Raw genomic sequence first — 27,843 nt, forward strand, 5'->3', positions numbered from 1 at the left:
TACTGGACATGCGGATGCTGGAGTTTAGGATACTGGAGTTTAGGATACTGGAGTTTAGGATACTGGAGTTTAGGATACTGGACATGCGGATGCTGGAGTTTAGGATGCTGGAGTTTAGGATACTGGAGTTTAGGATACTGGAGTTTAGGATACTGGAGTTTAGGATACTGGACATGCGGATGCTGGAGTTTAGGATACTGGAGTTTAGGATACTGGAGTTTAGGATACTGGAGTTTAAGATACTGGAGTTTAGGATACTGGACATGCGGATGCTGGAGTTTAGGATACTGGAGTTTAGGATACTGGAGTTTAGGATGCTGGAGTTTAGGATACTGGAGTTTAGGATGCTGGAGTTTAGGATACTGGAGTTTAGGATGCTTGAGTTTACGATACTGGAGTTTAGGATACTGGACAGGCGGGCGCTGGAGTATAGGATACTGGAGTTTAGGATACTGGACATGCGGATGCTGGAGTTTAGGATACTGGACATGCGGATGCTGGAGTTTAGAATACTGGAGTTTAGGATGCTGGAGTTTAGGATACTGGAGTTTAGGATACTGGAGTTTAGGATACTGGACAGGCGGACGCTGGAGTTTAGGATACTGGAGTTTAGGATACTGGACATGCGGATGCTGAAGTTTAGGATACTGGAGTTTAGGATACTGGAGTTTAGGATACTGGACATGCGGATGCTGGAGTTTAGGATGCTGGAGTTTAGGATACTGGAGTTTAGGATACTGGAGTTTAGGATACTGGACAGGCGGACGCTGGAGTTTAGGATACTTGAGTTTAGGATACTGGACAGGCGGATGCTGGAGTTTAGGATACTGGACATGCGGATGCTGGAGTTTAGGATACTGGAGTTTAGGATGCTGGAGTTTAGGATACTGGAGTTTAGGATACTGGACAGGCGGACGCTGGAGTTTAGGATACTGGAGTTTAGGATGCTGGAGTTTAGGATACTGGAGTTTAGGATACTGGAGTTTAGGATACTGGAGTTTAGGATACTGGACAGGCGGATGCTGGAGTTTAGGAAACTGGACAGGCGGATGCTGGAGTTTAGGATACTGGAGTTTAGGATACTGGAGTTTAGGATACTGGAGTTTAGGATACTGGACAGGCGGATGCTGGAGTTTAGGATACTGGACAGGCGGATGCTGGAGTTTAGGATACTGGACATGCGGATGCTGGAGTTTAGGATACTAGAGCTTAGGATGCTGGAGTTTAGGATACTGGAGTTTAGGATACTGGACAGGCGGACGCTGGAGTTTAGGATACTGGAGTTTAGGATACTGGACATGCGGATGCTGGAGTTTAGGATACTGGAGTTTAGGATACTGGAGTTTAGGATACTAGACATGCGGATGCTGGAGTTTAGGATGCTGGAGTTTAGGATGCTGGAGTTTAGGATGCTGGAGTTTAGGATGCTGGAGTTTAGGATACTGGAGTTTAGGATACTGGAGTTTAGGATACTGGAGTTTAGGATACTGGACATGCGGATGCTGGAGTTTAGGATACTGGAGTTTAGGAGACTGGACATGCGGATGCTGGAGTTTAGGATACTGGAGTTTAGGATACTGGAGTTTAGGATACTGGACATGCGGATGCTGGAGTTTAGGATACTGGAGTTTAGGATACTGGAGTTTAGGATACTGGACATGCGGATGCTGGAGTTTAGGATACTGGAGTTTAGGATACTGGAGTTTAGGATACTGGACATGCGGATGCTGGAGTTTAGGATACTGGACATGCGGATGCAGGAGTTTAGGATACTGGAGTTTAGGATGCTGGAGTTTAGGATACTGGAGTTTAGGATACTGGACAGGCGGACGCTGGAGTTTAGGATACTGGAGTTTAGGATGCTGGAGTTTAGGATACTGGAGTTTAGGATACTGGAGTTTAGGATACTGGAGTTTAGGATACTGGACAGGCGGATGCTGGAGTTTAGGATACTGGACAGGCGGATGCTGGAGTTTAGGATACTGGACATGCGGATGCTGGAGTTTAGGATACTGGAGTTTAGGATGCTGGAGTTTAGGATACTGGAGTTTAGGATACTGGACAGGCGGACGCTGGAGTTTAGGATACTGGAGTTTAGGATACTGGACATGCGGACGCTGGAGTTTAGGATACTGGAGTTTAGGATACTGGACATGCGGACGCTGGAGTTTAGGATACTGGAGTTTAGGATACTGGAGTTTAGGATACTGGAGTTTAGGATACTGGAGTTTAGGATACTGGAGTTTAGGATACTGGACAGGCGGATGCTGGAGTTTAGGATACTGGACAGGCGGATGCTGGAGTTTAGGATACTGGACATGCGGATGCTGGAGTTTAGGATACTGGAGTTTAGGATGCTGGAGTTTAGGATGCTGGAGTTTAGGATACTGGACAGGCGGACGCTGGAGTTTAGGATACTGGAGTTTAGGATACTGGACATGCGGACGCTGGAGTTTAGGATACTGGAGTTTAGGATACTGGACATGCGGATGCTGGAGTTTAGGATACTGGAGTTTAGGATACTGGAGTTTAGGATACTGGAGTTTAGGATACTGGAGTTTAGGATACTGGACATGCGGATGCTGGAATTTAGGATACTGGAGTTTAGGATACTGGACATGCGGATGCTGGAGTTTAGGATACTGGAGTTTAGGATACTGGACATGCGGATGCTGGAGTTTAGGATACTGGAGTTTAGGATGCTGGAGTTTAGGATGCTGGAGTTTAGGATGCTGGAGTTTAGGATGCTGGAGTTTAGGATGCTGGAGTTTAGGATGCTGGAGTTTAGGATGCTGGAGTTTAGGATGCTGGAGTTTAGGATGCTGGAGTTTAGGATACTGGAGTTTAGGATACTGGACATGCGGATGCTGGAGTTTAGGAGACTGGAGTTTAGGAGACTGGACATGCGGATGCTGGAGTTTAGGATACTGGAGTTTAGGATACTGGAGTTTAGGATACTGGACATGCGGATGCTGGAGTTTAGGATACTGGAGTTTAGGATACTGGAGTTTAGGATACTGGAGTTTAGGATACTGGAGTTTAGGATACTGGACATGCGGATGCTGGAGTTTAGGATACTGGAGTTTAGGATACTGGAGTTTAGGATACTGGACATGCGGATGCTGGAGTTTAGGATACTGGAGTTTAGGATACTGGAGTTTAGGATACTGGACATGCGGATGCTGGAGTTTAGGATACTGGAGTTTAGGATACTGGACATGCGGATGCTGGACATGCGGATGCTGGAGTTTAGGATACTGGAGTTTAGGATACTGGAGTTTAGGATACTGGAGTTTAGGATACTGGACATGCGGATGCTGGAGTTTAGGATACTGGAGTTTAGGATACTGGACATGCGGATGCTGGACATGCGGATGCTGGAGTTTAGGATACTGGAGTTTAGGATACTGGAGTTTAGGATGCTGGAGTTTAGGATGCTGGAGTTTAGGATACTGGACAGGCGGACGCTGGAGTTTAGGATACTGGAGTTTAGGATACTGGACATGCGGACGCTGGAGTTTAGGATACTGGAGTTTAGGATACTGGACATGCGGATGCTGGAGTTTAGGATACTGGAGTTTAGGATACTGGAGTTTAGGATACTGGAGTTTAGGATACTGGACATGCGGATGCTGGAATTTAGGATACTGGAGTTTAGGATACTGGACATGCGGATGCTGGAGTTTAGGATACTGGAGTTTAGGATACTGGACATGCGGATGCTGGAGTTTAGGATACTGGAGTTTAGGATGCTGGAGTTTAGGATGCTGGAGTTTAGGATGCTGGAGTTTAGGATGCTGGAGTTTAGGATGCTGGAGTTTAGGATGCTGGAGTTTAGGATGCTGGAGTTTAGGATGCTGGAGTTTAGGATGCTGGAGTTTAGGATACTGGAGTTTAGGATACTGGACATGCGGATGCTGGAGTTTAGGAGACTGGAGTTTAGGAGACTGGACATGCGGATGCTGGAGTTTAGGATACTGGAGTTTAGGATACTGGAGTTTAGGATACTGGACATGCGGATGCTGGAGTTTAGGATACTGGAGTTTAGGATACTGGAGTTTAGGATACTGGAGTTTAGGATACTGGAGTTTAGGATACTGGACATGCGGATGCTGGAGTTTAGGATACTGGAGTTTAGGATACTGGAGTTTAGGATACTGGACATGCGGATGCTGGAGTTTAGGATACTGGAGTTTAGGATACTGGAGTTTAGGATACTGGACATGCGGATGCTGGAGTTTAGGATACTGGAGTTTAGGATACTGGACATGCGGATGCTGGACATGCGGATGCTGGAGTTTAGGATACTGGAGTTTAGGATACTGGAGTTTAGGATACTGGAGTTTAGGATACTGGACATGCGGATGCTGGAGTTTAGGATGCTGGAGTTTAGGATGCTGGAGTTTAGGATGCTGGAGTTTAGGATGCTGGAGTTTAGGATGCTGGAGTTTAGGATGCTGGAGTTCAGGATGCTGGAGTTTAGGATGCTGGAGTTTAGGATACTGGAGTTTAGGATACTGGAGTTTAGGATACTGGAGTTTAGGATACTGGAGTTTAGGATACTGGAGTTTAGGATACTGGACATGCGGATGCTGGAGTTTAGGAGACTGGAGTTTAGGAGACTGGACATGCGGATGCTGGAGTTTAGGATACTGGAGTTTAGGATACTGGACATGCGGATGCTGGAGTTTAGGATACTGGAGTTTAGGATACTGGAGTTTAGGATACTGGAGTTTAGGATACTGGACATGCGGATGCTGGAGTTTAGGATACTGGAGTTTAGGATACTGGACATGCGGATGCTGGAGTTTAGGATACTGGAGTTTAGGATACTGGAGTTTAGGATACTGGAGTTTAGGATACTGGAGTTTAGGATACTGGAGTTTAGGATACTGGACATGCGGATGCTGGAGTTTAGGATACTGGAGTTTAGGATACTGGACATGCGGATGCTGGAGTTTAGGATACTGGAGTTTAGGATACTGGACATGCGGATGCTGGAGTTTAGGATACTGGAGTTTAGGATACTGGACATGCGGATGCTGGAGTTTAGGATACTGGAGTTTAGGATACTGGACATGCGGATGCTGGAGTTTAGGATACTGGAGTTTAGGATACTGGAGTTTAGGATACTGGAGTTTAGGATACTGGACATGCGGATGCTGGAGTTTAGGATACTGGAGTTTAGGATACTGGAGTTTAGGATACTGGAGTTTATGATACTGGACATGCGGATGCTGGAGTTTAGGATACTGGAGTTTAGGATACTGGACATGCGGATGCTGGAGTTTAGGATACTGGAGTTTAGGATACTGGAGTTTAGGATACTGGAGTTTAGGATACTGGACATGCGGATGCTGGAGTTTAGGATACTGGAGTTTAGGATACTGGACATGCGGATGCTGGAGTTTAGGATACTGGAGTTTAGTATACTGGAGTTTAGGATACTGGAGTTTAGGATACTGGACATGCGGATGCTGGAGTTTAGGATGCTGGAGTTTAGGATACTGGAGTTTAGGATACTGGAGTTTAGGATACTGGACATGCGGATGCTGGAGTTTAGGATACTGGAGTTTAGGATACTGGAGTTTAGGATACTGGAGTTTAGGATACTGGAGTTTAGGATACTGGAGTTTAGGATACTGGAGTTTAGGATACTGGACATGCGGATGCTGGAGTTTAGGATACTGGAGTTTAGGATACTGGAGTTTAGGATACTGGAGTTTAGGATACTGGAGTTTAGGATGCTGGAGTTTAGGATACTGGAGTTTAGGATGCTGGAGTTTAGGATACTGGAGTTTAGGATACTGGACAGGCGGGCGCTGGAGTATAGGATACTGGAGTTTAGGATACTGGACATGCGGATGCTGGAGTTTAGGATACTGGACATGCGGATGCTGGAGTTTAGGATACTGGAGTTTAGGATGCTGGAGTTTAGGATACTGGAGTTTAGGATACTGGACAGGCGGACGCTGGAGTTTAGGATACTGGAGTTTAGGATACTGGACATGCGGATGCTGGAGTTTAGGATACTGGAGTTTAGGATACTGGAGTTTAGGATACTGGACATGCGGATGCTGGAGTTTAGGATGCTGGAGTTTAGGATACTGGAGTTTAGGATACTGGAGTTTAGGATACTGGAGTTTAGGATACTGGACAGGCGGACGCTGGAGTTTAGGATACTGGAGTTTAGGATACTGGAGTTTAGGATACTGGACAGGCGGACGCTGGAGTTTAGGATACTGGACATGCGGATGCTGGAGTTTAGGATACTGGAGTTTAGGATGCTGGAGTTTAGGATACTGGACAGGCGGACGCTGGAGTTTAGGATACTGGAGTTTAGGATGCTGGAGTTTAGGATACTGGAGTTTAGGATACTGGAGTTTAGGATACTGGAGTTTAGGATACTGGAGTTTAGGATACTGGACAGGCGGATGCTGGAGTTTAGGAAACTGGACAGGCGGATGCTGGAGTTTAGGATACTGGAGTTTAGGATACTGGAGTTTAGGATACTGGAGTTTAGGATACTGGACAGGCGGATGCTGGAGTTTAGGATACTGGACAGGCGGATGCTGGAGTTTAGGATACTGGACATGCGGATGCTGGAGTTTAGGATAATGGAGTTAGGATGCTGGACTTTAGGATACTGGAGTTTAGGATGCTGGACAGGCGGACGCTGGAGTTTAGGATACTGGAGTTTAGGAAACTGGACAGGCGGATGCTGGAGTTTAGGATACTGGAGTTTAGGATACTGGAGTTTAGGATACTGGAGTTTAGGATACTGGAGTTTAGGATACTGGACAGGCGGATGCTGGAGTTTAGGATACTGGACAGGCGGATGCTGGAGTTTAGGATACTGGACATGCGGATGTTGGAGTTTAGGATACTGGAGTTTAGGATACTGGACAGGCGGACGCTGGAGTTTAGGATACTGGAGTTTAGGATACTGGACATGCGGACGCTGGAGTTTAGGATACTGGAGTTTAGGATACTGGAGTTTAGGATACTAGACATGCGGATGCTGGAGTTTAGGATGCTGGAGTTTAGGATACTGGAGTTTAGGATACTGGACATGCGGATGCTGGAGTTTAGGATACTGGAGTTTAGGATACTGGAGTTTAGGATACTAGACATGCGGATGCTGGAGTTTAGGATGCTGGAGTTTAGGATGCTGGAGTTTAGGATGCTGGAGTTTAGGATGCTGGAGTTTAGGATACTGGAGTTTAGGATACTGGAGTTTAGGATACTGGAGTTTAGGATACTGGACATGCGGATGCTGGAGTTTAGGATACTGGAGTTTAGGAGACTGGACATGCGGATGCTGGAGTTTAGGATACTGGAGTTTAGGATACTGGAGTTTAGGATACTGGACATGCGGATGCTGGAGTTTAGGATACTGGAGTTTAGGATACTGGAGTTTAGGATACTGGACATGCGGATGCTGGAGTTTAGGATACTGGAGTTTAGGATACTGGACATGCGGATGCTGGAGTTTAGGATACTGGAGTTTAGGATACTGGAGTTTAGGATACTGGAGTTTAGGATACTGGAGTTTAGGATACTGGACATGCGGATGCTGGAGTTTAGGATACTGGAGTTTAGGATACTGGACATGCGGATGCTGGAGTTTAGGATACTGGAGTTTAGGATACTGGACATGCGGATGCTGGAGTTTAGGATACTGGAGTTTAGGATACTGGAGTTTAGGATACTGGACATGCGGATGCTGGACTTTAGGATACTGGACTTTAGGATACTGGACTTTAGGATACTGGACTTTAGGATACTGGACTTTAGGATACTGGACTTTAGGATACTGGACTTTAGGATACTGGACTTTAGGATACTGGACTTTAGGATACTGGACTTTAGGATACTGGACATGCGGATGCTGGAGTTTAGGATACTGGAGTTTAGGATACTGGAGTTTAGGATACTGGAGTTTAGGATACTGGACATGCGGATGCTGGAGTTTAGGATACTGGAGTTTAGGATACTGGAGTTTAGGATACTGGACATGCGGATGCTGGAGTTTAGGATACTGGAGTTTAGGATACTGGAGTTTAGGATACTGGACATGCGGATGCTGGAGTTTAGGATACTGGAGTTTAGGATACTGGACATGCGGATGCTGGAGTTTAGGATACTGGAGTTTAGGATACTGGAGTTTAGGATACTGGAGTTTAGGATACTGGAGTTTAGGATACTGGAGTTTAGGATACTGGACATGCGGATGCTGGAGTTTAGGATACTGGAGTTTAGGATACTGGACATGCGGATGCTGGAGTTTAGGATACTGGAGTTTAGGATACTGGACATGCGGATGCTGGAGTTTAGGATACTGGAGTTTAGGATACTGGAGTTTAGGATACTGGACATGCGGATGCTGGACTTTAGGATACTGGACTTTAGGATACTGGACTTTAGGATACTGGACTTTAGGATACTGGACTTTAGGATACTGGACTTTAGGATACTGGACATGCGGATGCTGGAGTTTAGGATGCTGGAGTTTAGGATACTGGAGTTTAGGATACTGGAGTTTAGGATACTGGAGTTTAGGATACTGGAGTTTAGGATACTGGAGTTTAGGATACTGGAGTTTAGGATACTGGAGTTTAGGATACTGGAGTTTAGGATACTGGAGTTTAGGATACTGGACATGCGGATGCTGGAGTTTAGGATACTGGAGTTTAGGATACTGGACATGCGGATGCTGGAGTTTAGGATACTGGAGTTTAGGATACTGGAGTTTAGGATACTGGAGTTTAGGATACTGAAGTTTAGGATACTGGACATGCGGATGCTGGAGTTTAGGATACTGGAGTTTAGGATACTGGACATGCGGATGCTGGAGTTTAGGATACTGGAGTTTAGGATACTGGAGTTTAGGATACTGGAGTTTAGGATACTGGAGTTTAGGATGCTGGACATGCGGATGCTGGAGTTTAGGATGCTGGAGTTTAGGATACTGGAGTTTAGGATGCTGGAGTTTAGGATACTGGAGTTTAGGATACTGGAGTTTAGGATACTGGACATGCGGATGCTAAAGTTTAGGATACTGGAGTTTAGGATACTGGACATGCGGATGCTGGAGTTTAGGATACTGGAGATTAGGATACTGGAGTTTAGGATACTGGAGTTTAGGATACTGGAGTTTAGGATACTGGACATGCGGATGCTGGAGTTTAGGATACTGGAGTTTAGGATACTGGAGTTTAGGATACTGGACATGCGGATGCTGGAGTTTAGGATACTGGAGTTTAGGATACTGGACATGCGGATGCTGGAGTTTAGGATACTGGAGTTTAGGATACTGGACATGCGGATGCTGGAGTTTAGGATACTGGAGTTTAGGATACTGGACATGCGGATGCTGGAGTTTAGGATACTGGAGTTTAGGATACTGGAGTTTAGGATACTGGAGTTTAGGATACTGGACATGCGGATGCTGGAGTTTAGGATACTGGAGTTTAGGATACTGGAGTTTAGGATACTGGAGTTTAGGATACTGGACATGCGGATGCTGGAGTTTAGGATACTGGACATGCGGATGCTGGAGTTTAGGATACTGGAGTTTAGGATACTGGAGTTTAGGATACTGGAGTTTAGGATACTGGACATGCGGACGCTGGAGTTTAGGATACTGGAGTTTAGGATACTGGACATGCGGACGCTGGAGTTTAGGATACTGGAGTTTAGGATACTGGACATGCGGACGCTGGAGTTTAGGATACTGGACATGCGGATGCTGGAGTTTAGGATACTGGAGTTTAGGATACTGGAGTTTAGGATACTGGACATGCGGATGCTGGAGTTAAGGATACTGGAGTTTAGGATACTGGACATGCGGATGCTGGAGTTTAGGATACTGGAGTTTAGGATACTGGACATGCGGATGCTGGAGTTTAGGATACTGGAGTTTAGGATACTGGAGTTTAGGATACTGGACATGCGGATGCTGGAGTTTAGGATACTGGAGTTTAGGATACTGGACAGGCGGATGCTGGAGTTTAGGATACTGGACAGGCGGATGCTGGAGTTTAGGATACTGGACATGCGGATGCTGGAGTTTAGGATAATGGAGTTAGGATGCTGGACTTTAGGATACTGGAGTTTAGGATGCTGGACAGGCGGACGCTGGAGTTTAGGATACTGGAGTTTAGGATACTGGACATGCGGACGCTGGAGTTTAGGATACTGGAGTTTAGGATACTGGAGTTTAGGATACTGGACATGCGGACGCTGGAGTTTAGGATACTGGAGTTTAGGATACTGTACATGCGGATGCTGGAGTTTAGGATACTGGAGTTTAGGATACTGGAGTTTAGGATACTGGAGTTTAGGATACTGGAGTTTAGGATACTGGACATGCGGACGCTGGAGTTTAGGATACTGGAGTTTAGGATACTGGAGTTTAGGATACTGGACATGCGGATGCTGGAGTTTAGGATACTGGACATGCGGATGCTGGAGTTTAGGATACTGGAGTTTAGGATACTGGACATGCGGATGCTGGAGTTTAGGATACTGGAGTTTAGGATACTGGACAGGCGGATGCTGGAGTTTAGGATACTGGACATGCGGATGCTGGAGTTTAGGATACTGGAGTTTAGGATACTGGACAGGCGGATGCTGGAGTTTAGGATACTGGACAGGCGGATGCTGGAGTTTAGGATACTGGACAGGCGGATGCTGGAGTTTAGGATACTGGAGTTAGGATGCTGGACTTTAGGATACTGGAGTTTAGGATACTGGACAGGCGGACGCTGGAGTTTAGGATACTGGACATGCGGACGCTGGAGTTTAGGATACTGGAGTTTAGGATACTGGAGTTTAGGATACTGGACATGCGGACGCTGGAGTTTAGGATACTGGAGTTTAGGATACTGTACATGCGGATGCTGGAGTTTAGGATACTGGAGTTTAGGATACTGGAGTTTAGGATACTGGACATGCGGATGCTGGAGTTTAGGATACTGGAGTTTAGGATACTGGAGTTTAGGATACTGGACATGCGGACGCTGGAGTTTAGGATACTGGAGTTTAGGATACTGGACAGGCGGATGCTGGAGTTTAGGATACTGGACAGGCGGATGCTGGAGTTTAGGATACTGGACATGCGGATGCTGGAGTTTAGGATAATGGAGTTAGGATGCTGGACTTGAGGATACTGGAGTTTAGGATGCTGGACAGGCGGACGCTGGAGTTTAGGATACTGGAGTTTAGGATACTGGACATGCGGACGCTGGAGTTTAGGATACTGGAGTTTAGGATACTGGAGTTTAGGATACTGGACATGCGGACGCTGGAGTTTAGGATACTGGAGTTAGGATGCTGGACTTTAGGATACTGGAGTTTAGGATACTGGACAGGCGGACGCTGGAGTTTAGGATACTGGACATGCGGACGCTGGAGTTTAGGATACTGGAGTTTAGGATACTGGAGTTTAGGATACTGGACATGCGGACGCTGGAGTTTAGGATACTGGAGTTTAGGATACTGTACATGCGGATGCTGGAGTTTAGGATACTGGAGTTTAGGATACTGGAGTTTAGGATACTGGACATGCGGATGCTGGAGTTTAGGATACTGGAGTTTAGGATACTGGAGTTTAGGATACTGGACATGCGGATGCTGGAGTTTAGGATACTGGAGTTTAGGATACTGGACAGGCGGATGCTGGAGTTTAGGATACTGGACATGCGGACGCTGGAGTTTAGGATACTGGAGTTTTGGATACTGGAGTTTAGGATACTGGACATGCGGACGCTGGAGTTTAGGATACTGGAGTTTAGGATACTGGACATGCGGACGCTGGAGTTTAGGATACTGGAGTTTAGGATACTGGACATGCGGACGCTGGAGTTTAGGATACTGGACATGCGGATGCTGGAGTTTAGGATACTGGACATGCGGATGCTGGAGTTTAGGATACTGGAGTTTAGGATACTGGAGTTTAGGATACTGGAGTTTAGGATACTGGACAGGCGGATGCTGGAGTTTAGGATACTGGACAGGCGGATGCTGGAGTTTAGGATACTGGACATGCGGATGCTGGAGTTTAGGATACTGGAGTTTAGGATATTGGAGTTTAGGATACTGGACATGCGGATGCTGGAGTTTAGGATACTGGAGTTTAGGATACTGGACATGCGGATGCTGGAGTTTAGGATTCTGGAGTTTAGGATACTGAACATGCGGATGCTGGAGTTTAGGATACTGGAGTTTAGGATACTGGAGTTTAGGATACTGGAGTTTAGGATACTGGAGTTTAGGATACTGGACATGCGGATGCTGGAGTTTAGGATACTGGAGTTTAGGATACTGGAGTTTCGGATACTGGAGTTTCGGCTACTGGACATGCGGATGCTGGAGTTTAGGATACTGGAGTTTAGGATACTGGAGTTTAGGATACTGGAGTTTAGGATACTGGAGTTTAGGATACTGGAGTTTAGGATACTGGAGTTTAGGATACTGGACATGCGGATGCTGGAGTTTAGGATACTGGACATGCGGATGCTGGAGTTTAGGATACTGAACAGGCGGATGCTGGAGTTTAGGATACTGGACATGCGGATGCTGGAGTTTAGGATACTGGAGTTTAGGATGCTGGAGTTTAGGATACTGGAGTTTAGGATACTGGACAGGCGGACGCTGGAGTTTAGGATACTGGAGTTTAGGATACTGGACATGCGGATGCTGGAGTTTAGGATACTGGAGTTTAGGATACTGGAGTTTAGGATACTGGACATGCGGATGCTGGAGTTTAGGATACTGGAGTTTAGGATACTGGAGTTTAGGATACTGAACAGGCGGACGCTGGAGTTTAGGATACTGGAGTTTAGGATACTGGACAGGCGGATGCTGGAGTTTAGGATACTGGACATGCGGATGCTGGAGTTTAGGATACTGGAGTTTAGGATGCTGGAGTTTAGGATACTGGAGTTTAGGATACTGGACAGGCGGACGCTGGAGTTTAGGATACTGGAGTTTAGGATGCTGGAGTTTAGGATACTGGAGTTTAGGATACTGGACAGGCGGACGCTGGAGTTTAGGATACTGGAGTTTAGGATACTGGACATGCGGATGCTGGAGTTTAGGATACTGGAGTTTAGGATACTGGAGTTTAGGATACTGGACATGCGGATGCTGGAGTTTAAGATACTGGAGTTTAGGATACTGGACATGCGGATGCTGGAGTTTAAGATACTGGAGTTTAGGATACTGGACATGCGGATGCTGGAGTTTAGGATACTGGAGTTTAGGATACTGGACATGCGGATGCTGGAGTTTAGGATACTGGAGTTTAGGATACTGGAGTTTAGGATACTGGAGTTTAGGATACTGGAGTTTCGGATACTGGAGTTTCGGATACTGGAGTTTCGGATACTGGAGTTTCGGATACTGGAGTTTCGGATACTGGAGTTTCGGATACTGGACATGCGGATGCTGGAGTTTAGGATACTGGAGTTTAGGATACTGGAGTTTAGGATACTGGACATGCGGATGCTGGAGTTTAGGATACTGGAGTTTAGGATACTGGAGTTTAGGATACTGGACATGCGGATGCTGGAGTTTAGGATACTGGACATGCGGATGCTGGAGTTTAGGATACTGGAGTTTAGGATACTGGAGTTTAGGATACTAGAGTTTAGGATACTGGAGTTTAGGATACTGGAGTTTAGGATACTGGAGTTTAGGATACTGGACATGCGGATGCTGGAGTTTAGGATACTGGAGTTTAAGATACTGGAGTTTAGGATACTGGACATGCGGATGCTGGAGTTTAGGATACTGGAGTTTAGGATACTGGAGTTTGGGGATACTGGAGTTTAGGATACTGGACATGCGGATGCTGGAGTTTAGGATACTGGAGTTTAGGATACTGGACATGCGGATGCTGGAGTTTAGGATACTGGAGTTTAGGATACTGGAGTTTAGGATACTGGACATGCGGATGTTGGAGTTTAGGATACTGGAGTTTAGGATACTGGACATGCGGATGCTGGAGTTTAGGATACTGGAGTTTAGGATACTGGAGTTTAGGATACTGGAGTTTAGGATACTGGAGTTTAGGATACTGGAGTTTAGGATACTGGAGTTTAGGATACTGGAGTTTAGGATACTGGAGTTTAGGATACTGGACATGCGGATGCTGGAGTTTAGGATGCTGGAGTTTAGGATACTGGAGTTTAGGATACTGGAGTTTAGGATGCTGGACATGCGGATGCTGGAGTTTAGGATACTGGAGTTTAGGATACTGGAGTTTAGGATACTGGAGTTTAGGATACTGGAGTTTAGGATACTGGACAGGCGGATGCTGGAGTTTAGGATACTGGACAGGCGGACGCTGGAGTTTAGGATACTGGACATGCGGATGCTGGAGTTTAGGATACTGGAGTTTAGGATACTGGAGTTTAAGATACTGGAGTTTAGGATACTGGACATGCGGATGCTGGAGTTTAGGATACTGGAGTTTAGGATACTGGAGTTTAGGATGCTGGAGTTTAGGATACTGGACATGCGGATGCTGGAGTTTAGGATACTGGAGTTTAGGATACTGGACATGCGGATGCTGGAGTTTAGGATACTGGAGGTTAGGATACTGGAGTTTAGGATACTGGAGTTTAGGATACTGGACATGCGGATGCTGGAGTTTAGGATACTGGAGTTTAGGATACTAGACATGCGGATGCTGGAGTTTAGGATACTGGAGTTTAGGATACTGGAGTTTAGGATACTGGACATGCGGATGTTGGAGTTTAGGATACTGGAGTTTAGGATACTGGAGTTTAGGATACTGGAGTTTAGGATACTGGAGTTTAGGATACTGGAGTTTAGGATACTGGAGTTTAGGATACTGGACATGCGGATGCTGGAGTTTAGGATACTGGAGTTTAGGATACTGGAGTTTAGGATACTGGAGTTTAGGATACTGGAGTTTAGGATACTGGAGTTTAGGATACTGGACATGCGGATGCTGGAGTTTAGGATACTGGAGTTTAGGATACTGGACATGCGGATGCTGGAGTTTAGGATACTGGAGTTTAGGATACTGGAGTTTAGGATACTGGAGTTTAGGATACTGGAGTTTAGGATACTGGACATGCGGATGCTGGAGTTTAGGATACTGGAGTTTAGGATACTGGACATGCGGATGCTGGAGTTTAGGATACTGGAGTTTAGGATACTGGACATGCGGATGCTGGAGTTTAGGATACTGGAGTTTAGGATACTGGACATGCGGATGTTGGAGTTTAGGATACTGGAGTTTAGGATACTGGAGTTTAGGATACTGGAGTTTAGGATACTGGAGTTTAGGATACTGGAGTTTAGGATACTGGAGTTTAGGATACTGGAGTTTAGGATACTGGACATGCGGATGCTGGAGTTTAGGATACTGGAGTTTAGGATACTGGAGTTTAGGATACTGGAGTTTAGGATACTGGAGTTTAGGATACTGGACATGCGGATGCTGGAGTTTAGGATACTGGAGTTTAGGATACTGGACATGCGGATGCTGGAGTTTAGGATACTGGAGTTTAGGATACTGGAGTTTAGGATACTGGAGTTTAGGATACTGGAGTTTAGGATACTGGACATGCGGATGCTGGAGTTTAGGATACTGGACATGCGGATGCTGGAGTTTAGGATACTGGAATTTAGGATACTGGAGTTTAGGATACTGGAGTTTAGGATACTGGAGTTTAGGATACTGGAGTTTAGGATACTGGACATGCGGATGCTGGAGTTTAGGATGCTGGAGTTTAGGATGCTGGACATGCGGATGCTGGAGTTTAGGATACTGGACATGCGGATGCTGGAGTTTAGGATACTGGAGTTTAGGATACTGGAGTTTAGGATACTGGAGTTTAGGATACTGGAGTTTAGGATACTGGAGTTTAGGATACTGGAGTTTAGGATACTGGAGTTTAGGATACTGGAGTTTAGGATACTGGACATGCGGATGCTGGAGTTTAGGATACTGGAGTTTAGGATACTGGACATGCGGATGCTGGAGTTTAGGATACTGGAGTTTAGGATACTGGAGTTTAGGATACTGGAGTTTAGGATACTGGAGTTTAGGATACTGGAGTTTAGGATACTGGACATGCGGATGCTGGAGTTTAGGATACTGGAGTTTAGGATACTGGAGTTTAGGATTCTGGAGTTTAGGATACTGGACATGCGGATGCTGGAGTTTAGGATACTGGAGTTTAGGATACTGGACATGTGGATGCTGGAGTTTAGGATACTGGAGTTTAGGATACTGGAGTTTAGGATACTGGAGTTTAGGATACTGGAGTTTAGGATACTGGAGTTTAGGATACTGGAGTTTAGGATACTGGAGTTTAGGATACTGGAGTTTAGGATACTGGACAGGCGGATGCTGGAGTTTAGGATACTGGAGTTTAGGATACTGGACAGGCGGACGCTGGAGTTTAGGATACTGGAGTTTAGGATACTGGACATGCGGACGCTGGAGTTTAGGATACTGGAGTTTAGGATACTGGACATGCGGACGCTGGAGTTTAGGATACTGGACAGGCGGACGCTGGAGTTTAGGATACTGGACATGCGGATGCTGGAGATTAGGATACTGGAGTTTAGGATACTGGACAGGCGGACGCTGGAGTTTAGGATACTGGAGTTTAGGATACTGGACATGCGGATGCTGGAGTTTAGGATACTGGAGTTTAGGATACTGGACATGCGGATGCTGGAGTTTAGGATGCTGGAGTTTAGGATACTGGACATGCGGATGCTGGAGTTTAGGATACTGGAGTTTAGGATACTGGAGTTTAGGATACTGGAGTTTAGGATGCTGGACATGCGGATGCTGGAGTTTAGGATACTGGAGTTTAGGATACTGGAGTTTAGGATACTGGAGTTTAGGATACTGGAGTTTAGGATACTGGAGTTTAGGATACTGGAGTTTAGGATACTGGAGTTTAGGATACTGGACAGGCGGATGCTGGAGTTTAGGATACTGGAGTTTAGGATACTGGACAGGCGGACGCTGGAGTTTAGGATACTGGAGTTTAGGATACTGGACATGCGGATGCTGGAGTTTAGGATACTGGAGTTTAGGATACTGGAGTTTAGGATACTGGACAGGCGGATGCTGGAGTTTAGGATACTGGAGTTTAGGATACTGGACAGGCGGACGCTGGAGTTTAGGATACTGGACATGCGGATGCTGGAGTTTAGGATACTGGAGTTTAGGATACTGGACAGGCGGACGCTGGAGTTTAGGATACTGGAGTTTAGGATACTGGACATGCGGACGCTGGAGTTTAGGATACTGGAGTTTAGGATACTGGACATGCGGATGCTGGAGTTTAGGATACTGGAGTTTAGGATACTGGACATGCGGATGCTGGAGTTTAGGATGCTGGAGTTTAGGATGCTGGAGTTTAGGATACTGGACATGCGGATGCTGGAGTTTAGGATACTGGAGTTTAGGATACTGGAGTTTAGGATACTGGAGTTTAGGATACTGGACAGGCGGATGCTGGAGTTTAGGATACTGGACAGGCGGATGCTGGAGTTTAGGATACTGGACAGGCGGATGCTGGAGTTTAGGATACTGGACAGGCGGATGCTGGAGTTTAGGATACTGGACATGCGGATGCTGGAGTTTAGGATACTGGAGTTTAGGATACTGGAGTTTAGGATACTGGAGATTAGGATACTGGAGTTTAGGATACTGGAGTTTAGGATACTGGAGTTTAGGATACTGGAGTTTAGGATACTGGAGTTTAGGATACTGGAGTTTAGGATACTGGAGTTTAGGATACTGGACAGGCGGATGCTGGAGTTTAGGATACTGGACAGGCGGATGCTGGAGTTTAGGATACTGGACAGGCGGATGCTGGAGTTTAGGATACTGGACATGCGGATGCTGGAGTTTAGGATAGTGGACATGCGGATGCTGGAGTTTAGGATAGTGGACATGCGGATGCTGGAGTTTAGGATAGTGGACATGCGGATGCTGGAGTTTAGGATGCTGGAGTTTAGGATACTGGAGTTTAGGATACTGGACAGGCGGACGCTGGAGTTTAGGATGCTGGAGTTTAGGATACTGGAGTTTAGGATACTGGAGTTTAGGATACTGGACATGCGGATGCTGGAGTTTAGGATACTGGAGTTTAGGATACTGGAGTTTAGGATACTGGACATGCGGATGCTGGAGTTTAGGATACTGGAGTTTAGGATACTGGAGTTTAGGATACTGGAGTTTAGGATACTGGAGTTTAGGATACTGGAGTTTAGGATACTGGAGTTTAGGATACTGGAGTTTAGGATACTGGACAGGCGGATGCTGGAGTTTAGGATACTGGACAGGCGGATGCTGGAGTTTAGGATACTGGACATGCGGATGCTGGAGTTTAGGATACTGGAGTTTAGGATGCTGGAGTTTAGGATACTGGAGTTTAGGATACTGGACAGGCGGACGCTGGAGTTTAGGATACTGGAGTTTAGGATACTGGACATGCGGACGCTGGAGTTTAGGATACTGGAGTTTAGGATACTGGACATGCGGATGCTGGAGTTTAGGATACTGGAGTTTAGGATACTGGAGTTTAGGATACTGGACAGGCGGACGCTGGAGTTTAGGATACTGGAGTTTAGGATACTGGACAGGCGGATGCTGGAGTTTATGATACTGGACATGCGGATGCTGGAGTTTAGGATACTGGAGATTAGGATACTGGAGTTTAGGATACTGGACAGGCGGACGCTGGAGTTTAGGATACTGGAGTTTAGGATACTGGACAGGCGGATGCTGGAGTTTAGGATACTGGACATGCGGATGCTGGAGTTTAGGATAATGGAGTTTAGGATGCTGGAGTTTAGGATACTGGAGTTTAGGATACTGGACAGGCGGACGCTGGAGTTTAGGATACTGGAGTTTAGGATGCTGGAGTTTAGGATACTGGAGTTTAGGATACTGGAGTTTAGGATACTGGACAGGCGGATGCTGGAGTTTAGGATACTGGACAGGCGGATGCTGGAGTTTAGGATACTGGACAGGCGGATGCTGGAGTTTAGGATGCTGGAGTTTAGGATGCTGGAGTTTAGGATACTGGAGTTTAGGATACTGGACAGGCGGACGCTGGAGTTTAGGATACTGGAGTTTAGGATACTGGACATGCGGATGCTGGAGTTTAGGATACTGGAGTTTAGGATACTGGAGTTTAGGATACTGGAGTTTAGGATACTGGAGTTTAGGATACTGGACATGCGGATGCTGGAGTTTAGGATGCTGGAGTTTAGGATACTGGACATGCGGATGCTGGAGTTTAGGATACTGGAGTTTAGGATACTGGACATGCGGATACTGGAGTTTAGGATACTGGACATGCGGATGCTGGAGTTTAGGATGCTGGAGTTTAGGATACTGGAGTTTAGGATACTGGACATGCGGATGCTGGAGTTTAGGATGCTGGAGTTTAGGATGCTGGAGTTTAGGATACTGGACATGCGGATGCTGGAGTTTAGGATGCTGGAGTTTAGGATGCTAAAGTTTAGGATACTGGACATGCGGATGCTTGAGTTTAGGATGCTGGAGTTTAGGATGCTGGAGTTTAGGATGCTGGAGTTTAGGATGCTGGAGTTTAGGATGCTGGAGTTTAAGATGCTGGAGTTTAAGATGCTGGAGTTTAGGATGCTGGAGTTTAGGATGCTGGAGTTTAGGATGCTGGAGTTTAGGATACTGGAGTTTAGGATACTGGAGTTTAGGATACTGGACAGGCGGATGCTGGAGTTTAGGATACTGGAGTTTAGGATACTGGACAGGCGGACGCTGGAGTTTAGGATACTGGACATGCGGATGCTGGAGTTTAGGATACTGGAGTTTAGGATACTGGACAGGCGGACGCTGGAGTTTAGGATACTGGAGTTTAGGATACTGGACATGCGGACGCTGGAGTTTAGGATACTGGAGTTTAGGATACTGGACATGCGGATGCTGGAGTTTAGGATACTGGAGTTTAGGATACTGGACATGCGGATGCTGGAGTTTAGGATGCTGGAGTTTAGGATGCTGGAGTTTAGGATACTGGACATGCGGATGCTGGAGTTTAGGATACTGGAGTTTAGGATACTGGAGTTTAGGATACTGGAGTTTAGGATACTGGACAGGCGGATGCTGGAGTTTAGGATACTGGACAGGCGGATGCTGGAGTTTAGGATACTGGACAGGCGGATGCTGGAGTTTAGGATACTGGACAGGCGGATGCTGGAGTTTAGGATACTGGACATGCGGATGCTGGAGTTTAGGATACTGGAGTTTAGGATACTGGAGTTTAGGATACTGGAGTTTAGGATACTGGAGATTAGGATACTGGAGTTTAGGATACTGGAGTTTAGGATACTGGAGTTTAGGATACTGGAGTTTAGGATACTGGAGTTTAGGATACTGGAGTTTAGGATACTGGAGTTTAGGATACTGGACAGGCGGATGCTGGAGTTTAGGATACTGGACAGGCGGATGCTGGAGTTTAGGATACTGGACAGGCGGATGCTGGAGTTTAGGATACTGGACATGCGGATGCTGGAGTTTAGGATAGTGGACATGCGGATGCTGGAGTTTAGGATAGTGGACATGCGGATGCTGGAGTTTAGGATAGTGGACATGCGGATGCTGGAGTTTAGGATGCTGGAGTTTAGGATACTGGAGTTTAGGATACTGGACAGGCGGACGCTGGAGTTTAGGATGCTGGAGTTTAGGATACTGGAGTTTAGGATACTGGAGTTTAGGATACTGGACATGCGGATGCTGGAGTTTAGGATACTGGAGTTTAGGATACTGGAGTTTAGGATACTGGACATGCGGATGCTGGAGTTTAGGATACTGGAGTTTAGGATACTGGAGTTTAGGATACTGGAGTTTAGGATACTGGAGTTTAGGATACTGGAGTTTAGGATACTGGAGTTTAGGATACTGGACAGGCGGATGCTGGAGTTTAGGATACTGGACAGGCGGATGCTGGAGTTTAGGATACTGGACATGCGGATGCTGGAGTTTAGGATACTGGAGTTTAGGATGCTGGAGTTTAGGATACTGGAGTTTAGGATACTGGACAGGCGGACGCTGGAGTTTAGGATACTGGAGTTTAGGATACTGGACATGCGGACGCTGGAGTTTAGGATACTGGAGTTTAGGATACTGGACATGCGGATGCTGGAGTTTAGGATACTGGAGTTTAGGATACTGGAGTTTAGGATACTGGACAGGCGGACGCTGGAGTTTAGGATACTGGAGTTTAGGATACTGGACAGGCGGATGCTGGAGTTTATGATACTGGACATGCGGATGCTGGAGTTTAGGATACTGGAGATTAGGATACTGGAGTTTAGGATACTGGACAGGCGGACGCTGGAGTTTAGGATACTGGAGTTTAGGATACTGGACAGGCGGATGCTGGAGTTTAGGATACTGGACATGCGGATGCTGGAGTTTAGGATAATGGAGTTTAGGATGCTGGAGTTTAGGATACTGGAGTTTAGGATACTGGACAGGCGGACGCTGGAGTTTAGGATACTGGAGTTTAGGATGCTGGAGTTTAGGATACTGGAGTTTAGGATACTGGAGTTTAGGATACTGGACAGGCGGATGCTGGAGTTTAGGATACTGGACAGGCGGATGCTGGAGTTTAGGATACTGGACAGGCGGATGCTGGAGTTTAGGATGCTGGAGTTTAGGATGCTGGAGTTTAGGATACTGGAGTTTAGGATACTGGACAGGCGGACGCTGGAGTTTAGGATACTGGAGTTTAGGATACTGGACATGCGGATGCTGGAGTTTAGGATACTGGAGTTTAGGATACTGGAGTTTAGGATACTGGAGTTTAGGATACTGGAGTTTAGGATACTGGACATGCGGATGCTGGAGTTTAGGATGCTGGAGTTTAGGATACTGGACATGCGGATGCTGGAGTTTAGGATACTGGAGTTTAGGATACTGGACATGCGGATACTGGAGTTTAGGATACTGGACATGCGGATGCTGGAGTTTAGGATGCTGGAGTTTAGGATACTGGAGTTTAGGATACTGGACATGCGGATGCTGGAGTTTAGGATGCTGGAGTTTAGGATGCTGGAGTTTAGGATACTGGACATGCGGATGCTGGAGTTTAGGATGCTGGAGTTTAGGATGCTAAAGTTTAGGATACTGGACATGCGGATGCTTGAGTTTAGGATGCTGGAGTTTAGGATGCTGGAGTTTAGGATGCTGGAGTTTAGGATGCTGGAGTTTAGGATGCTGGAGTTTAAGATGCTGGAGTTTAGGATGCTGGAGTTTAGGATGCTGGAGTTTAGGATGCTGGAGTTTAGGATACTGGAGTTTAGGATACTGGAGTTTAGGATACTGGACATGCGGATGCTGGAGTTTAGGATACTGGAGTTTAGGATACTGGACATGCGGATGCTGGAGTTTAGGATACTGGAGTTTAGGATACTGGAGTTTAGGATACTGGAGTTTAGGATACTGGAGTTTAGGATACTGGAGTTTAGGATACTGGACATGCGGATGCTGGAGTTTAGGATACTGGAGTTTAGGATACTGGACATGGGGATGCTGGAGTTTAGGATGCTGGAGTTTAGGATGCTGGAGTTTAGGATGCTGGAGTTTAGGATGCTGGAGTTTAGGATGCTGGAGTTTAGGATGCTGGAGTTTAGGATGCTGGAGTTTAGGATGCTGGAGTTTAGGATGCTGGAGTTTAGGATGCTGGAGTTTAGGATGCTGGAGTTTAGGATGCTGGAGTTTAGGATACTGGACATGCGGATGCTGGAGTTTAGGATACTGGAGTTTAGGATACTGGAGTTTAGGATACTGGACATGCGGATGCTGGAGTTTAGGATACTGGAGTTTAGGATACTGGAGTTTAGGATACTGGAGTTTAGGATACTGGACATGCGGATGCTGGAGTTTAGGATACTGGAGTTTAGGATACTGGACATGCGGATGCTGGAGTTTAGGATACTGGAGTTTAGGATACTGGAGTTTAGGATACTGGACATGCGGATGCTGGAGTTTAGGATACTGGAGTTTAGGATACTGGAGTTTAGGATACTGGAGTTTAGGATACTGGAGTTTAGGATACTGGACATGCGGATGCTGGAGTTTAGGATACTGGAGTTTAGGATACTGGACATGCGGATGCTGGAGTTTAGGATACTGGAGTTTAGGATACTGGAGTTTAGGATACTGGAGTTTAGGATACTGGACATGCGGATGCTGGAGTTTAGGATACTGGAGTTTAGGATACTGGAGTTTAGGATACTGGAGTTTAGGATACTGGAGTTTAGGATACTGGACATGCGGATGCTGGAGTTTAGGATACTGGAGTTTAGGATACTGGAGTTTAGGATGCTGGACATGCGGATGCTGGACATGCGGATGCTGGAGTTTAGGATGCTGGAGTTTAGGATACTGGAGTTTAGGATACTGGAGTTTAGGATACTGGACATGCGGATGCTGGAGTTTAGGATACTGGAGTTTAGGATACTGGAGTTTAGGATACTGGACAGGCGGATGCTGGAGTTTAGGATACTGGACAGGCGGATGCTGGAGTTTAGGATACTGGACATGCGGATGCTGGAGTTTAGGATACTGGAGTTTAGGATACTGGACATGCGGATGCTGGAGTTTAGGATACTGGATTTTAGGATACTGGAGTTTAGGATACTGGAGTTTAGGATACTGGACATGCGGATGCTGGAGTTTAGGATACTGGAGTTTAGGATACTGGAGTTTAGGATACTGGAGTTTAGGATACTGGAGTTTAGGATACTGGAGTTTAGGATACTGGAGTTTAGGATACTGGACATGCGGATGCTGGAGTTTAGGATGCTGGAGTTTAGGATACTGGAGTTTAGGATACTGGAGTTTAGGATACTGGAGTTTAGGATACTGGACATGCGGATGCTGGAGTTTAGGATGCTGGAGTTTAGGATACTGGAGTTTAGGATACTGGAGTTTAGGATACTGGACATGCGGATGCTGGAGTTTAGGATACTGGAGTTTAGGATACTGGAGTTTAGGATACTGGACAGGCGGATGCTGGAGTTTAGGATACTGGACAGGCGGATGCTGGAGTTTAGGATACTGGACATGCGGATGCTGGAGTTTAGGATACTGGAGTTTAGGATACTGGACATGCGGATGCTGGAGTTTAGGATACTGGATTTTAGGATACTGGAGTTTAGGATACTGGAGTTTAGGATACTGGACATGCGGATGCTGGAGTTTAGGATACTGGAGTTTAGGATACTGGAGTTTAGGATACTGGAGTTTAGGATACTGGAGTTTAGGATACTGGAGTTTAGGATACTGGAGTTTAGGATACTGGACATGCGGATGCTGGAGTTTAGGATGCTGGAGTTTAGGATACTGGAGTTTAGGATACTGGAGTTTAGGATACTGGAGTTTAGGATACTGGACATGCGGATGCTGGAGTTTAGGATGCTGGAGTTTAGGATACTGGACATGCGGATGCTGGAGTTTAGGATGCTGGAGTTTAGGATACTGGAGTTTAGAATACTGGACATGCGGATGCTGGAGTTTAGGATACTGGACATGCGGATGCTGGAATTTAGGATACTGGAGTTTAGGATACTGGAGTTTAGGATACTGGAGTTTAGGATACTGGAGTTTAGGATACTGGAGTTTAGGATACTGGAGTTTAGGATACTGGACATGCGGATGCTGGAGTTTAGGATACTGGACATGCGGATGCTGGAGTTTAGGATACTGGAGTTTAGGATACTGGAGTTTAGGATACTGGAGTTTAGGATACTGGACATGCGGATGCTGGAGTTTAGGATACTGGACATGCGGATGCTGGAGTTTAGGATGCTGGAGTTTAGGATGCTGGACATGCGGATGCTGGACATGCGGATGCTGGAGTTTAGGATGCTGGAGTTTAGGATGCTGGAGTTTAGGATGCTGGAGTTTAGGATGCTGGAGTTTAGGATGCTGGAGTTTAGGATGCTGGAGTTTAGGATGCTGGAGTTTAGGATGCTGGAGTTTAGGATGCTGGAGTTTAGGATGCTGGAGTTTAGGATGCTGGAGTTTAGGATGCTGGAGTTTAGGATGCTGGAGTTTAGGATGCTGGAGTTTAGGATACTGGACATGCGGATGCTGGAGTTTAGGATACTGGAGTTTAGGATACTGGACATGCGGATGCTGGAGTTTAGGATACTGGAGTTTAGGATACTGGAGTTTAGGATACTGAAGTTTAGGATACTGGAGTTTAGGATACTGGAGTTTAGGATACTGGAGTTTAGGATACTGGACATGCGGATGCTGGAGTTTAGGATACTGGAGTTTAGGATACTGGACATGCGGATGCTGGAGTTTAGGATACTGTAGTTTAGGATACTGGACATGCGGATGCTGGAGTTTAGGATACTGGAGTTAAGGATACTGGAGTTTAGGATACTGGAGTTTAGGATACTGGAGTTTAGGATACTGGAGTTTAGGATACTGGACATGCGGATGCTGGAGTTTAGGATACTGGAGTTTAGGATACTGGACATGCGGATGCTGGAGTTTAGGATACTGGAGTTTAGGATACTGGAGTTTAGGATACTGGACATGCGGATGCTGGAGTTTAGGATACTGGAGTTTAGGATACTGGAGTTTAGGATACTGGACATGCGGATGCTGGAGTTTAGGATACTGGAGTTTAGGATACTGGACATGCGGATGCTGGAGTTTAGGATACTGGAGTTTAGGATACTGGAGTTTAGGATACTGGAGTTTAGGATACTGGACAGGCGGATGCTGGAGTTTAGGATACTGGACAGGCGGATGCTGGAGTTTAGGATACTGGACATGCGGATGCTGGAGTTTAGGATGCTGGAGTTTAGGATACTGGACATGCGGATGCTGGAGTTTAGGATACTGGAGTTTAGGATACTGGAGTTTAGGATACTGGAGTTTAGGATACTGGACATGCGGATGCTGGAGTTTAGGATACTGGAGTTTAGGATACTGGAGTTTAGGATACTGGACATGCGGATGCTGGAGTTTAGGATACTGGAGTTTAGGATACTGGAGTTTAGGATACTGGAGTTTAGGATACTGGAGTTTAGGATACTGGAGTTTAGGATACTGGAGTTTAGGATACTGGAGTTTAGGATACTGGAGTTTAGGATACTGGAGTTTAGGATACTGGAGTTTAGGATACTGGAGTTTAGGATACTGGACAGGCGGATGCTGGAGTTTAGGATACTGGACAGGCGGATGCTGGAGTTTAGGATACTGGACATGCGGATGCTGGAGTTTAGGATACTGGAGTTTAGGATGCTGGAGTTTAGGATACTGGACATGCGGATGCTGGAGTTTAGGATACTGGAGTTTAGGATACTGGAGTTTAGGATACTGGAGTTTAGGATACTGGAGTTTAGGATACTGGAGTTTAGGATACTGGAGTTTAGGATACTGGACATGCGGATGCTGGAGTTTAGGATACTGGAGTTTAGGATACTGGACATGCGGATGCTGGAGTTTAGGATACTGGAGTTTAGGATACTGGAGTTTAGGATACTGGAGTTTAGGATACTGGAGTTTAGGATACTGGAGTTTAGGATACTGGAGTTTAGGATACTGGACAGGCGGATGCTGGAGTTTAGGATACTGGACAGGCGGATGCTGGAGTTTAGGATACTGGACATGCGGATGCTGGAGTTTAGGATACTGGAGTTTAGGATGCTGGAGTTTAGGATACTGGAGTTTAGGATACTGGACAGGCGGACGCTGGAGTTTAGGATACTGGAGTTTAGGATACTGGACATGCGGATGCTGGAGTTTAGGATACTGGAGTTTAGGATACTGGAGTTTAGGATACTGGACATGCGGATGCTGGAGTTTAGGATACTGGAGTTTAGGATACTGGACATGCGGATGCTGGAGTTTAGGATGCTGGAGTTTAGGATACTGGAGTTTAGGATACTGGAGTTTAGGATACTGGACATGCGGATGCTGGAGTTTAGGATACTGGAGTTTAGGATACTGGAGTTTAGGATACTGGAGTTTAGGATACTGGACAGGCGGATGCTGGAGTTTAGGATACTGGACATGCGGATGCTGGAGTTTAGGATACTGGAGTTTAGGATACTGGAGTTTAGGATACTGGAGTTTAGGATACTGGACATGCGGATGCTGGAGTTTAGGATACTGGAGTTTAGGATACTGGACATGCGGATGCTGGAGTTTAGGATGCTGGAGTTTAGGATACTGGAGTTTAGGATACTGGAGTTTAGGATACTGGACATGCGGATGCTGGAGTTTAGGATACTGGAGTTTAGGATACTGGAGTTTAGGATACTGGAGTTTAGGATACTGGACAGGCGGATGCTGGAGTTTAGGATACTGGACAGGCGGATGCTGGAGTTTAGGATACTGGACATGCGGATGCTGGAGTTTAGGATACTGGAGTTTAGGATACTGGACATGCGGATGCTGGAGTTTAGGATACTGGAGTTTAGGATACTGGAGTTTAGGATACTGGAGTTTAGGATACTGGACATGCGGATGCTGGAGTTTAGGATACTGGAGTTTAGGATACTGGAGTTTAGGATACTGGAGTTTAGGATACTGGACATGCGGATGCTGGAGTTTAGGATACTGGAGTTTAGGATACTGGACATGCGGATGCTGGAGTTTAGGATACTGGAGTTTAGGATACTGGAGTTTCGGATACTGGAGTTTCGGATACTGGACATGCGGATGCTGGAGTTTAGGATACTGGAGTTTAGGATACTGGAGTTTAGGATACTGGAGTTTAGGATACTGGAGTTTAGGATACTGGAGTTTAGGATACTGGA

This window comes from Paramisgurnus dabryanus, chromosome 20 (genome assembly GCF_030506205.2).
Source record: "Paramisgurnus dabryanus chromosome 20, PD_genome_1.1, whole genome shotgun sequence".
Classification (NCBI taxonomy): domain Eukaryota; kingdom Metazoa; phylum Chordata; class Actinopteri; order Cypriniformes; family Cobitidae; genus Paramisgurnus; species Paramisgurnus dabryanus.